Below are 12,709 nucleotides of genomic sequence, written 5' to 3'. Positions count from 1 at the left end.
ATAGTTGCCTTCCCCGGGTGATTATGATGATGGAGAATTTGGTGGAATGAAGATTGGCAGGGGAACCGAAGTACTCGGAGAACCCCCACCCCCAGCGCCACTTTCTCCACCACAAATCCCACTTGACCAGACCCCGGGATCGAACCCGGGCCACCGCGGTGGGAAGCCAGCGACTAACCGCTTGAGCTATGGCGCGGCCTTTCCGGCCGCTTTACTCCCAGTGACAGAACCCCAGTGCCGGATGGAAATGAGGCTGGGTGGGCTCCACAGCCGGTCTGGATATTATGAAAAAGAGAAAAATCTGTTTCCCCTGGCAGGAATCGAACCCTGGATATCCAGCCCACAGCCTATCGTTATACAGACTCAGCTATGGATTCTAGCGCCAATTTCTTGTGGACAGTGGGGGGTATTACAAATTGTGGCAGACTGTAAAGCGGGTTAAAACCTTCAGCAATAATGAGCATTGGTGGATATAACAGAACTGTATGGAAGGGTTACATTCAAAATTACATACAATTTGAAATTTCGGTTGTTTTTGATAATTTTTTTTTTCGAAAAGATTATCATCCTCTGCAGTTAGGCACTACGATATGTAAGTGTAAGTAAAATGTGGTGACGAAAGACCACACATTCTACACCTCGACACTAGGATGGGAATAAGCCGACAACTTCATGCTCCGGCCAGTTTACCCTCTGAAAGTGAGTCAGGTGTAGGCCTGACCCATAGGAGAGACGACTGGATGAGGTACAGAGGCGTTCTTTACGCCGTAACAAACAGAAAAGTCTCTTCCTTGTGAAGCCTCGAACCCCTGGTATTCAGCCTGTAGTAATTCATATTTGTGAATCCCCGAAGCATTCAAGTTCATTTAATAACGTTAAAAAATTACTCTTTACCTAAAAATTTACTTTCTACTTCTAGAGACAACTAGGAAGACACATAGATAAAAGGATAATATTAAAATGAATCTAAAAGAAAAAGGATATGACGGCGTGTACTGGATTCATCTGGATCAGGATAGAGATCAGCGGCGGGCTCTTATGAACACTATAATAAATTTTCGGTTCCACTAAATTATGGGATATTTTTGAGTGGCTGAGCAGATGCTGGCTTATCAGGAAGGACTCATCCCCATGGAGTTAGTTAGATAATTAATCTTAATTACAAATACTAATCGGTTAATGCTGATTATGGAAATAATCGCTGTTTATTGTGAAGATCATGCGAAACACGTAGGTAGATCCTGTCCATGAAATACAGGGTTATTCATAAGTCCGTGAAACATTTTGAGAATTTACAATAAATAAACTACGCTATATTTGTTATTACTGTCCTCTAGCGGCAAACCACGGCAATTACATGTGCAGGATTAAAAAAAACTTGGAGAGATTCATTCTCTATCGGCGTAAGAATTACCATAATCCGATACGTACACAGTGTGTCCAGGTTTCTGTTAGGACTGTGTTCATTAAAAATACTCCTCCGTTATTTTAGTCCGCAAGCGAACTATATCGACCGAGCGACCGCGGCTTGTCGCCAGTTTAGTGCCAACTTTTGCAGATAGAGAGTGTCGCGTGGTCAGCAATGAATCCCCACGGCCTTTAATTTCGATTTTCTAGACCGGAGCCGCTATTTCCTTGAAATAGCTCCTCAGTTATCATCACGAGGCTGAGTGGACACCGTTCCAGACCCACTACTTCTCAGAAAAAATCTGTTAGCGCCGGAAATTGAATCCGAACCTCTGGATCTGTAGCCAGGAACACCGATCACTAGCCCACAGAGGCGGTCCATTAAAAATACAAGACGTGAATTATTTTCAAAATTTCACCCTTTTTATTCAAAATAGTGTAGTTTATTTGTTGTGAATTTTTAAAATGTTTCACGGACTTATGAATAACTCTGTATAGCGTTTCTTATGTTGAAGCAGACGATATACAGAGCAACATCTGTATTTTTAAGGGATAAACAGTTGTTAGAAATTATTTATTTACGACAAATGGTTACGCATAGAAGGCTCGGAATTGTACTAACACAGGTCTACTGATGGTGCACTTTCTACAAGTTTCATGCAGCATGGAGGAAAATAAAATATAATTTGATACAATATTAAGAGCTATGTTATGCTCGGCAATAATTCAGTGTGGCGGTATCAGTACACCACGCACACCATCTCAATACCGGGCCACAAAACACGAAAGAGATGTGCTTCGGGCTGTGTTATCTGTGTGCTGAAGTGGTAGACGCCAGGAAATAAATATAAATTAGGTAAATAAATTTTCTTCTATTTCCTTGAAATAGCTCCTCAATTATCCTCACCAGGCTGAGTAGACCCCGTTCCAGAACCACTACTTCACAGAAAATCTAGTAGCGCTGGAAATCGAACCCGGGACCTCTGGATCTGTAGCCAGGAACTCTGGCCACTAGACCACAGAGGCGGTCGTAAGGCCGAAATAGGCGAGTAATTTACAGTATTATTAAACGTTGTGGAGTGAAGAATAAAACATGGCATTAGAATTCGGCTAAGGAGGTATTTTAAATTTAATTCATAATTTTCAGATTCAAAAGTAACGGGGATTATATGGTTCAGCTCTCATATGATACGGACCGTACCAGATTTATTCCTTTCACGCTTCAAAAGAACCGATCCGACCTCCAACATTTCAGGTGAGTTCAACCTTTTTCCAGGTTATAACATTTTACGGACATACTGTCTGCTACCAGCCTGGTCAGAGACAGAGAAAATTAAAACGCGTTAAGACGAAAAACAACTGTTGCTGGATGTTCGCTGTCCAGCGTGCATGTTAAAATAATTTCAATTTAACGTGCAGAACTTCTGATGGCATCTTCCCAACAGCCAGGTGGGCTTTTGAAATTGCGCAAGAGGGAGGAGAGAGAAGTGAAATATTTGTATCGTTTTTATGTTTCGAATTAGCTACAGCCTCTCTTACGAGCAGGGACTCGGTAGTGACGCGACAGTGTGCACAAACATTTAGTCTCCTTATTAAAAGTACATATAAAAATATATTATGATATGACGCCTGAAAGCCAGAATACTGAAGTCGGAGCAAACGTCCATTGCCTGCCAAAGGCTGGGTGAAAGCATTCCAAAGCGCTACAAGAACAAATGTCCATTGTTACACAATGGTTATAGTCACCATAGTTCACTGCGTGCAGTGTAACGTTAACTGTTGAAAGCCGATATTCAAGGCAACGAACTGTTGAAAGCACAGCAATGGAGGAACGCGATAGCATTAAAGGTTGGGAACAGTGTGAGACGCGGAGACCAGCGAGACCGAGGTAGGCAGCTGAAGAGTTATGTGTGAGACATTCAGTCGCAGCTGAGAAGTCGTCGGTCGAAGAGAATTCAGAAGACAGCCGATAGTGGAAGAGTTGAAGACGTATATGAGTTATAGTTACGGTAGTCTTGAGCGTATTATAATTAATTGTAGTTACAACTTGTGAGTATCCAATAAATCGATTCGCCAATCCGAACCCCGTCTACAAGTCACTAATACACGTGAAAATATGGATGTGTCCAATCTAAATATCATTAAGGGGTTGAAGGAAGAAAACATTTGGAAGCAATGGCACATATTCTTACGCTGGATAATAGATGGAGTTGGTGGTCAGCGACAAGTTCTGTGCGATTTTCCCCCTGCTACACGTGCGGAGGGAACAAACTCGATGGGAGAGAGAGAAGCTCTTCAGGCCCACTTTCTATTAAGAAGAGAAAGTTCAGGGGAACCTACCTGAAAGCGAAGTTACCCTCTGATCTACCTCTCTACCTGATCTACTACTCTCTTCAAACTTCGGCTACTTAATGCTGCTGCATAATGTGGTCTAGTGGTCAGAGTTCCTGGCTACAGATCCAGAGGTCCCGCGTTCGATTCCCAGCGCTTCTAGATTTTCTGTGAAGTAGTGGGTCTGAAACGGGGTCCACTCAGCCTCGTGATGATAATTGAGGAACTATTTCAAGGAAATAGAGGCTCCGGTCTAGAAAATCGAGATTAACGGCCGTGGATATCCGTTGCGCTAACCACGTGACACCCTCTATTCGCTTAAGTTGGCAATAAATTCGCTGACATGCGGTGGTCGCTCGGTTGGTATAGTTCGCTTGCGGACTACAGACCACGGAATTTGTCCTTTTGCGTAATGTGCATTGCTATAATGCCGAATGGAAAATGAAAGATTCGTTATGTAATATGTTAGGTTGGAGATCGAAAGAAGTTATGATACCAGCAGGGGCATCTGCCCGGACAACCCCTTCTCAAGAATAGGATTTGTGTCGGGAAGGTCCCGAATAAGCACAAGGTTTACTGACCATTACACCCCGAAGGTCGATACCTTGCTATTAACCGATTTGTATTCACAGTCAAGTTGTGCGTACACCGAAGTGTCCATTTTTCGCATCGGCCCTGTAAGGGAGGCGTAGTATCTTTGTAGTAACTTACATATCGAGGCCCTATTCTTAGCAGCAGCAGAGAAATTTCTCTCCTTCAAAACGTCCAGACCGCTTCTGGGACACAACCAGACTGCCGTGGGTTCTCTCTCTGGGTGAAGCGGCCAAGGAGTATCAATTAAAACAATGAGTGGAAATATTCCTCCATTCCACCATATATATTCATGGCTTGTTGTTTAATTAAGTACAGAGACAACTTTATGAAGTGAAAGGAGGTTGGAGAAAACTGCATAATGAAGAGCTTCATAACTTGTACTCTTCTCCAAGCATAATTAGAATGATCAAGTCAAGGAGGATGAGGTGGGCAGGGCATGTAGCACGAATGGGGGAGACGAGGAATGCATATAAAATATTGGTGGAAAAGCCAGAAGGAAAGAGACCACTGGGGAGACCAAGGTGTAGGTGGGTGGACAATATTAAAATGGATCTTAGAGAGATAGAATGGGATGGTATGAATTGGATTGATCTGGCTCAGGATAGGGACCAGTGGAGGGTTCTTGTGAACATGGTAATGAACCTTCGGGTTCCATAAAATGCTGGAAAATTCTTGAGTAGCTGCAGAATTGGCGGCTCCTCCGGAAGGGCTCAGCTCCATGAGTAAGTAAGTTAGTACATAGACAACTTTACTTTACCTTTCTCAATCATGCTACCTGTGGTATAGCCTATCCTATCTTCTTGATTTTATCACGCTAATAATATCTGATAAAGGGCAGAAAATACCTGCAACACAAGTTTCATAGCGGGATGGGAGACAAGATAACATTACAAATGCACAAGGCCGTGCCATAGCACAGGTTAGTCGTCAGCTTACTACTACGGCGGCCAGGTTTCGAGCCCAGGTTACGTGGGATTTGTGGTGAACGAAGTGGCACTGGGTCAGGTTTACTGCCAGTACTTCGGTTTCCCTTGTCAATTCTCATTTGATTAATAGCCTCAAATTCATTACTGATCCTATGAAAGACTCTCTACGGTTACGACACTAATAACGTCGTAAAACAACAAACACTACCACTACAGAATAGTACGTACGATATGAAGTGATGTTAGTCGCAGCTGACGTAAACTCCGAAACATCTAAACAATCTGTGAAAATACAATTTTTCATACTGGGCGTAGTTGGCATTTAAGTAATAAGACTTTACAAATATGGATACCTATAGTTGAAAAATTTTGTGGATGCGAATGAGTGTCCACAGCGTACATGCCTTCCCCCCCCTTCCCCTTCATGCGGGATCTGTTTTTCGGGACACCCGATGGGAATAGCTCTAGCCTCAAGATTATAATCTTCTAAGTATAACGGTGGTACATATTGGATAGTTAACGACTTTCTGCATGAAAGGTTTAACGGCTATGTCGTGAATTATCCCTGCAGAAAAGAAATAAGTGTTATAAGTAAAGGGCTCTTATGACGTTTCCATCTTGTACGTACGTTGTGACATGCTGCTCTAAGTCGCCATTTATCTTCTCCGAGTCGGACAGCTTGACACACCTGGACTCGGTACAGGCAGATCAAATTGCTTCCCGTCGGCCTTCTGAGTCGATAATGCAGGTTCCCGCAGGTGTTATTTGCCAGGAGTGTCCAAACTTCTTTTGCAATTAATTATTCTCACATGCTACTTTTCCGAAGCTGATTATAACTGCTTTACAGCTTTTTAAGAACAAATTTAAATGATTGAATTAAATAATTCTATGGAGCTGAGCCTTTCTTGCCGTGGGGATCCGTTGCGCTGACCACGTGACACCCTCTGTCCGCAAATGTTGGCATTAACTTCGCCGACAAGCGACGATCGCTCGGTCGGTATAGTTTGCTTGCGGACTACAGACTAAGGAGTTTTTTTAGCTTTTCTTGAGAAGCCGCCACTTTCGTAGCTACTCAGAAATTTCCCAAAATATTATGGAACCCCGAAAGTTCATTACCATGTTAACAAGATCCATCTACTGGTTCCTATCCTGGGCCAGATCAATCTAATCCATACCACTCTATCATATCTAAGATTCTAGACGAAGGGTAAGGCCCGAAATATTAAAACTAACCACGATTCATTTTCGTCAAGAACATTCAGAAATGAACAATATTCATGTGGATTATAATTTATTCTATAATTTGTCCAAATCGGAATCCATTTTTACCGGAAAATTTTTCCCGTGCCAAGAATACATCAAAATGATAACTTCAACATTCTGTGATCATTTCATGCGCTTCATGCACTAAAAGCATAAGAGTCGAATACTGCATTCACATACAGTAAAGGTATTCCTGTAACAGGCCGTTGAGGCCCATAGGGTTGTGAGATGTTGAGGTTCTCATATCTTATAGATAATCGGCTCATAGATGGCGGCAAGGTTGTCAGCCCTACGCGCCGGCCGCCCTTTACCCCCAAGAACATTCCTGGTACTCATTCCTGTTAGGGGCTGAGTCGACCCCAGGGCCATAGTGCGGCTGGAAGGAATAGGTCAATTGAAAAATCCAATGACCTCATCGGGACTTGAACCCGCGACCTTCCAGCCTGTAGCACAGTGCCTCAACCAACTACCCTATACATTGATCACGTATTAACAAGTGCTTGTGCATTTCCAAATCGGTACCTGCAGTGGACAACGTTCACTTGCTCGAATAAGAAGTTCTAGGAAGAGCTTATGGCATTTGCCTTCCTTCAAATGGTTCAATCTGTATGGGAAGAACAGCGTCCAGACAGGCTCTGGGGTCCACCCAGCATCCTATCCAGCGGGTAACAGGAGCGAATTCCCCGGGAAGTATGCGGCCGAGACTTGAAGCTGATCACTCACCTCCACCTACTGCCGAGGTTATGAATGGTGGAGCTATATCTCCAATCTCCCATATGTCTTCATGGCATAGTCAGGGACAATTTTACCAGAATACTAAGAGATTAATAGGTTGGCCACGCAACACACCAGCTCCGAAACTCGCTCGTAATAGTCTGTTCAGAGTCATGATTAATTCAGATGAGCTCATCCATCGCAGAAGCCCAGAATCTGACATTCGCTGGCCGGATCAACATTTGTCTCCCTGAATACTGACGCATAGCCGATATGACAGCGGATCATGTAGGGGGGAGGAGAATACTGCTTGGGACATTAGGCATCCCAACTGCCTCCAGTGCTATGTGGGTTGTGTATGCAGCAGGCTGCTATCCGTGCGAATAAGCCAGGTGAACCGGGTATGAGGATTAATTACTAGCGGGTATAATGTGATTTCCCCTAGCACAATTCGTAATCAACAGCTTAATTCGAAATGATTGCTTAGTCCTGTTATATCATTGCTTTCAGGAAGCAATTTCATGGAATAATGAAATACAAAACGTATAGAGGCTAGTCCATTGCATTACAAACAGCGCTTCGCGAAACCCGGGGGTTGGGCCTGGACAGATTAATGCGACTTCGGCTTATAACATTGACCCCAAATCTCCTATTAAATAATCATATTCCATTATCGACTAAATCATTGGGCCCTACAACTAAGATAACGACCATTATACCTATTTTGTATTTTCTTAAGCGGGGGAGTAAAGGTAAATTTGTCCCTATGGTTATTTAAGCAACACTACATGAGGACATGTTGAGGAGTGGAGGTATAGCTCCACCATTCTTAACCTCGTCACTAGATAGATGTGAGTAGTCAGCTTCGTGCCCCGGCTGCTTTATGCATAGGGGAAGGGCCCCCAGTACCCACTGGGTAGGAGGCTGGGTGGGCCTCAGAGGCGTTCCAGACTTTACGGAGAAGATAAAAATTCTTGCCCCTGCTGGGAATCGAACCCAGACCGTCCAGCCCGTAGCCAGTCGTTGTATCAACTGAGCTACCCCACTTCTGCGGGTTTGATTCCCGATCAGGTCATTGGGATTTTTAACTGACTTAATCCTTCCAGCCGCACTATGACCCTGGGGTCGACTCAGCCTCAAATGAGTACCAGGAATCTTCCTAGGAGTAAATGGCGGCCGGCGTGTAAGGCTGACAAACTCACCGTCATATATGAGCGGACTGTGTTAAAAAATGTGGGAGCCTCGATGTCTCACAACCTTATGGGCCTCCACGGCCCGTTACAGGGATAACTTTACTATTTTTAAAAGTTAATAAACTATGGAATTATCAGCTTAATAAAAAGGACACACAAAACACCAGCTCAGTTGCTCATCGAAATCTATGGTTTTCCTCAGTCCTGTCAGAGGATACAGGAAGCGACCACTTGCTTCTAATTTCTTTGCTCATTATCGGATTCTCTATATAAGAACTGAGGCCCTCAGTACTACGATTACAGACCTCTGAGATCGATCGCCAGCAACGTTTCGGATGAACTTGTCGCCTCCATCTTCACGGTCCCATGTAACATCTACAGATTTGAATTTTTCCGCACTTCCATTCTGAAAATGTAGGCATCATATTCCTCCGAAGTAACAGTATATATCTACCAAATTAAGCGGAGTCAAATTCTACACAGCCATAATTTTCATTTTAAGTTTCCTATGGTGATAAATACACTCTGAGAAAAGAGACAGCGACATTAAATAACTAACGAAATGAAAGTATAGCAGACAAATATTTCAACAGGAACCCGAGATAGGCTAGGACCGTAAATCTGTAACTCCTCCCTAGTCATCGCTTATTATAAGCCTAGCTCTAATATACCATTAGACGCTAAATAATCTGTTCAGCTGATACAAAAACTCCGTGGTTTTAGTTCGCAAGAGAACTGTATCAACAGAGCGAGCGACGCTTGTCGGCGAAGTTAGTGTTGACTTTAGCGGATAGAGAGTGTCACGTGGTCAGCGCAATGAATCCCCAAGGCCGTTAATCTCGGTTTTCTAGACCGGAGCAGCCATTTCCTTGAAATATCTCCTCAGTTATCCTCACGAGGCTGAGTAGACCCTGTTCCAGACCTACTACTTCTCAGAAAACCTGGTAGCGCCGGGAATCGAACCCGGACCTCTGGATCTGTAGCCAGGAACTCTGACCACTACACCACAGCGGCGGTCCTTCAGTTGATACAGTCTCCTTAAATAACAAACGTTAGTGAATGGTTAGCTGCCCTGGTTCTTCCATTCAGGCACAGCTGAGTAGCACGGAAGTTCCTGTTTGGCGAGGGGGCTTGGGGGCCCTATTCATTAGCGACCATTTTTTAAAAATGAAATTCAAGTGCTTCTCACCGCACGCTACCCTATTGTGATAACCCAGACACTCACCGAGGGTGTACAGCTCATAATGGCGCGTCGTTACGAGGGTGAATTTGTACTTTGAAGTGGCATAACAACCAATATTTCCAAGTATAACAACGTTGGGGCAGATGGCGGTAAGGGTTGCGTATCTAAACAGTTCGGGGTCCTATCTGTTCCACCTAACTACAGGGCCATAATTGTAATTAATAAGCGTTATTAGCTGAAGTTCGTGCGTTACTCAATGCTTCCTGAGGCGGGGGTTGTGGGCGCGGGTATTGTGTGCAGACACAAGTTGCAAACTCGATTTCCTTAGCAACCAGAGGATACTGCATGTGGCAGGCGTGCAGCAACACACGTCTCTGGTTTGCTTCCAGAGCAGACCCAGCCGAAAAGAAACGGGCATGGGTGGAATTAAACATATTTTTCTAACCACATTAATTAACAGGAATATATGATTTTGTGCAGAGGAGCAAATATAGGCGTATACTGAGCTGGTAGGTGTACCATTAACCCTACAGATTTTTATGAGAGATGTGCTCAGTTCGACTTTTGTCCAGACAAAGTGGCATTGGAGCAGGTTTCCTTGTTGTATTTCGGCTTCCCCTCCCAATTTTCATTCCACGAACTGCCTCACATTCATTAATCATCATATCCTATGTTATACAGTCCCGACAGGGACATCGTAGTGGAATAATCAGCAAAAAAAAAAGTTCAGTGTTATTCTCTTAGGATCAGAGGTCAAGTTTCACGCCCAAATAAAACAATGGGTAAATTATATTTCTGTATACTTCAATCTTCACGTCTTTAGATAGGAGACATGAAGACAGACATTCTAAACAACTATGAAAGAATATCTGTAATTTTTCCGGTGTTTTTTTAAATTGCTTCTTATGTAATTTTCCGATATCTCAAGAGGGAAGCATTAGTTTCGCGGGCCACAATCTCAACATGTCTGACCTAACGGTTTATGAAAGGGTAGTGTTTGTCATTTACAAACGTGTTCCCCCCTCCCGTTCCTGTTGATCACCAGCAAGCCAGCTCACTTGGTATAATATGTTACCCTGCTTTCGCCACAAATAGCCGTGGCCTGAAAACATTCCTGTTGGGCATACGTAAGGCACGAGTTTTTTACAATCCTGACGGCAGACGCATACACCTACGAACTAAGGACACGCAGTACGTGGTTACCGAATGTAAAGTTGTTTCCCAAAGACATCCTAATAAAGCCTGAACACTTTCCAACTATGTGCCACGAATAAAAGAAACACAAGACTCTGTATATCACAAATATCAACACAGAATTCGCTTCTTAAGGATATTAAAAACAAATAAAACTAACATGATTCAATAAAGGCAGCTTACCTTCAGAGTTCTGTATATGCGTTGCTGGAATTTCATGTTTCTCCGATAACCGACAGACGGAGCATGCCTAGCCACTCCTCCGGCTTGGTTGGGTTAGCTTTTCTTTTGATGGACGTTCCTTTCCTACGAAATAAACAGATGATTCGTGAATCCATCTGCTGCCACAGTTTAAGTTTGACAGTTTCATAAAGCATGTTTTCTTCCCAACCGATTCTTCGAGACCAAAACATTTAACGCACGAGTATCACGACTTAAGTGTTATCATTTCTAACAGGGAACTACTACATCGGCCACAAAGATAACAATAGCATAATCCAATCAATTTTAGAGTGCTTGCCTACAGCACTGGCCTATTATGGACAACCACTTGAAATGCACAATAAATACAAATATACAAGAAACGAATAAAAAGAAAAAGCACAAGTTAAACTAGAAATACATAAAGGAAATTTATTCCCCAGGGAAACTGTATTCCTAATAAAAATATAAATGCAACGTTGACAAATCTGGCTGAAGAACTGAGCCTCATACTGTTGCTTAGGGTACAAACAGAGAAGTTCCTAATTAATTTAGTTGGTGCAAGAAGACTAAAAGTAACCATGACAGAGTGGCAGTCTGTTTTCCTCTTAGAAAAATTAACAAGAAATGAAAGCATAATAAAGAATGAGAATAAAAAAGTAAAGCTCTCCCTGTAACAGGCCGTGGAGGCCCATAGGGCTGTGAGACGCCGAGGCTCCCACATTTTCTAGATAATCGTCTCACAAATGGCGGTGAGGTTGTCAGCCTTACGCGCCGGCCGCCATTTAGCCCCCACAAGATTCCTGATACTAATTTCTGTTAGAGGCTGTGTCGACCCCAGGATCACAATGCGGCCGGAAGAATTAGGTTAATTTAAAAATCCAGTGGCCTCATCGGGAATTGATCCCGCCACCTTCGGACTTGTAGCATAGTACCCAGACCAACTATCGTCTCACAAATGGCGGATCAAATCAATCAATTAATCAATCAATCAATCAATCAATCAATCAACCAATCAATGATAATAATGATAGCAATATTTCGGTCCTTCATTAAAGTGCTTGGAAACAGCTGATAAATGCAAAACAATTCGTAAGAAATTAAAACGATAAATATAAAAAGAAAAAATTACGTACTCGAAACGTGTTCTAGAACAGGAAGTGTTTTCAAAAGAAACGGAGCTCTTACTAAAACTATTCAAAAACCTACTTGCTTTATTTGTACCGACGAAGATGGAAATGGTGATGATATAGGAAAACAGCAGGCAGGCTTAGCTAATATCGCGCACTTCGGGGAACCACAACTACGTTCCCGCGGCGTACCGCACCGGTTACCTCCCAGTCACTAGCTACGTGACATAAGCCTACTTAGCGACGTAGCCCAACAAATTCGTCGGGCGCCATAAGTCTCAGCCAAATTGGAATGAAAAATCCCCGTGAGGTATAATGAAGTAAAACTAAAAAGAATAGAGACCACTATTGATTCATTTTTAACGATTGAGTATCTTCTAAATAATANAACGTCGGTTAACACCACATATACACGGTGCCAAACCCCAGAAGACTGCTTTCTTCATAGTCACCGCCGTGAAAGCCTCAAATCTTACAACAACAACAATAATAATAATAATAATAATAATAATAATAATAATAATAATAATAATAATAAAAATCAGTTCATACCTTACAGGAAATACCGTCACG

At 42.9% G+C, this 12,709-nt stretch overlaps 1 long non-coding RNA gene across 1 annotated transcript in view; it reads right to left on the bottom strand.

The window, feature by feature from the left end:
* Positions 1-11,096, bottom strand: part of LOC117282605 — a 147,841-nt gene extending 136,745 nt beyond the window's left edge. The window contains exon 1 of the long non-coding RNA XR_004513407.1: positions 10,989-11,096. This is a non-coding gene — a long non-coding RNA (uncharacterized LOC117282605). The remainder of the gene's footprint in view (positions 1-10,988) is intronic.
* Between the last annotated feature and the right edge of the window lie 1,613 nt (positions 11,097-12,709).

Source organism: Cryptotermes secundus, unplaced genomic scaffold (assembly GCF_002891405.2).
Source record: "Cryptotermes secundus unplaced genomic scaffold, Csec_1.0 scaffold2218, whole genome shotgun sequence".
Classification (NCBI taxonomy): domain Eukaryota; kingdom Metazoa; phylum Arthropoda; class Insecta; order Blattodea; family Kalotermitidae; genus Cryptotermes; species Cryptotermes secundus.
This window is presented reverse-complemented; position numbering and strand designations above follow the sequence as displayed.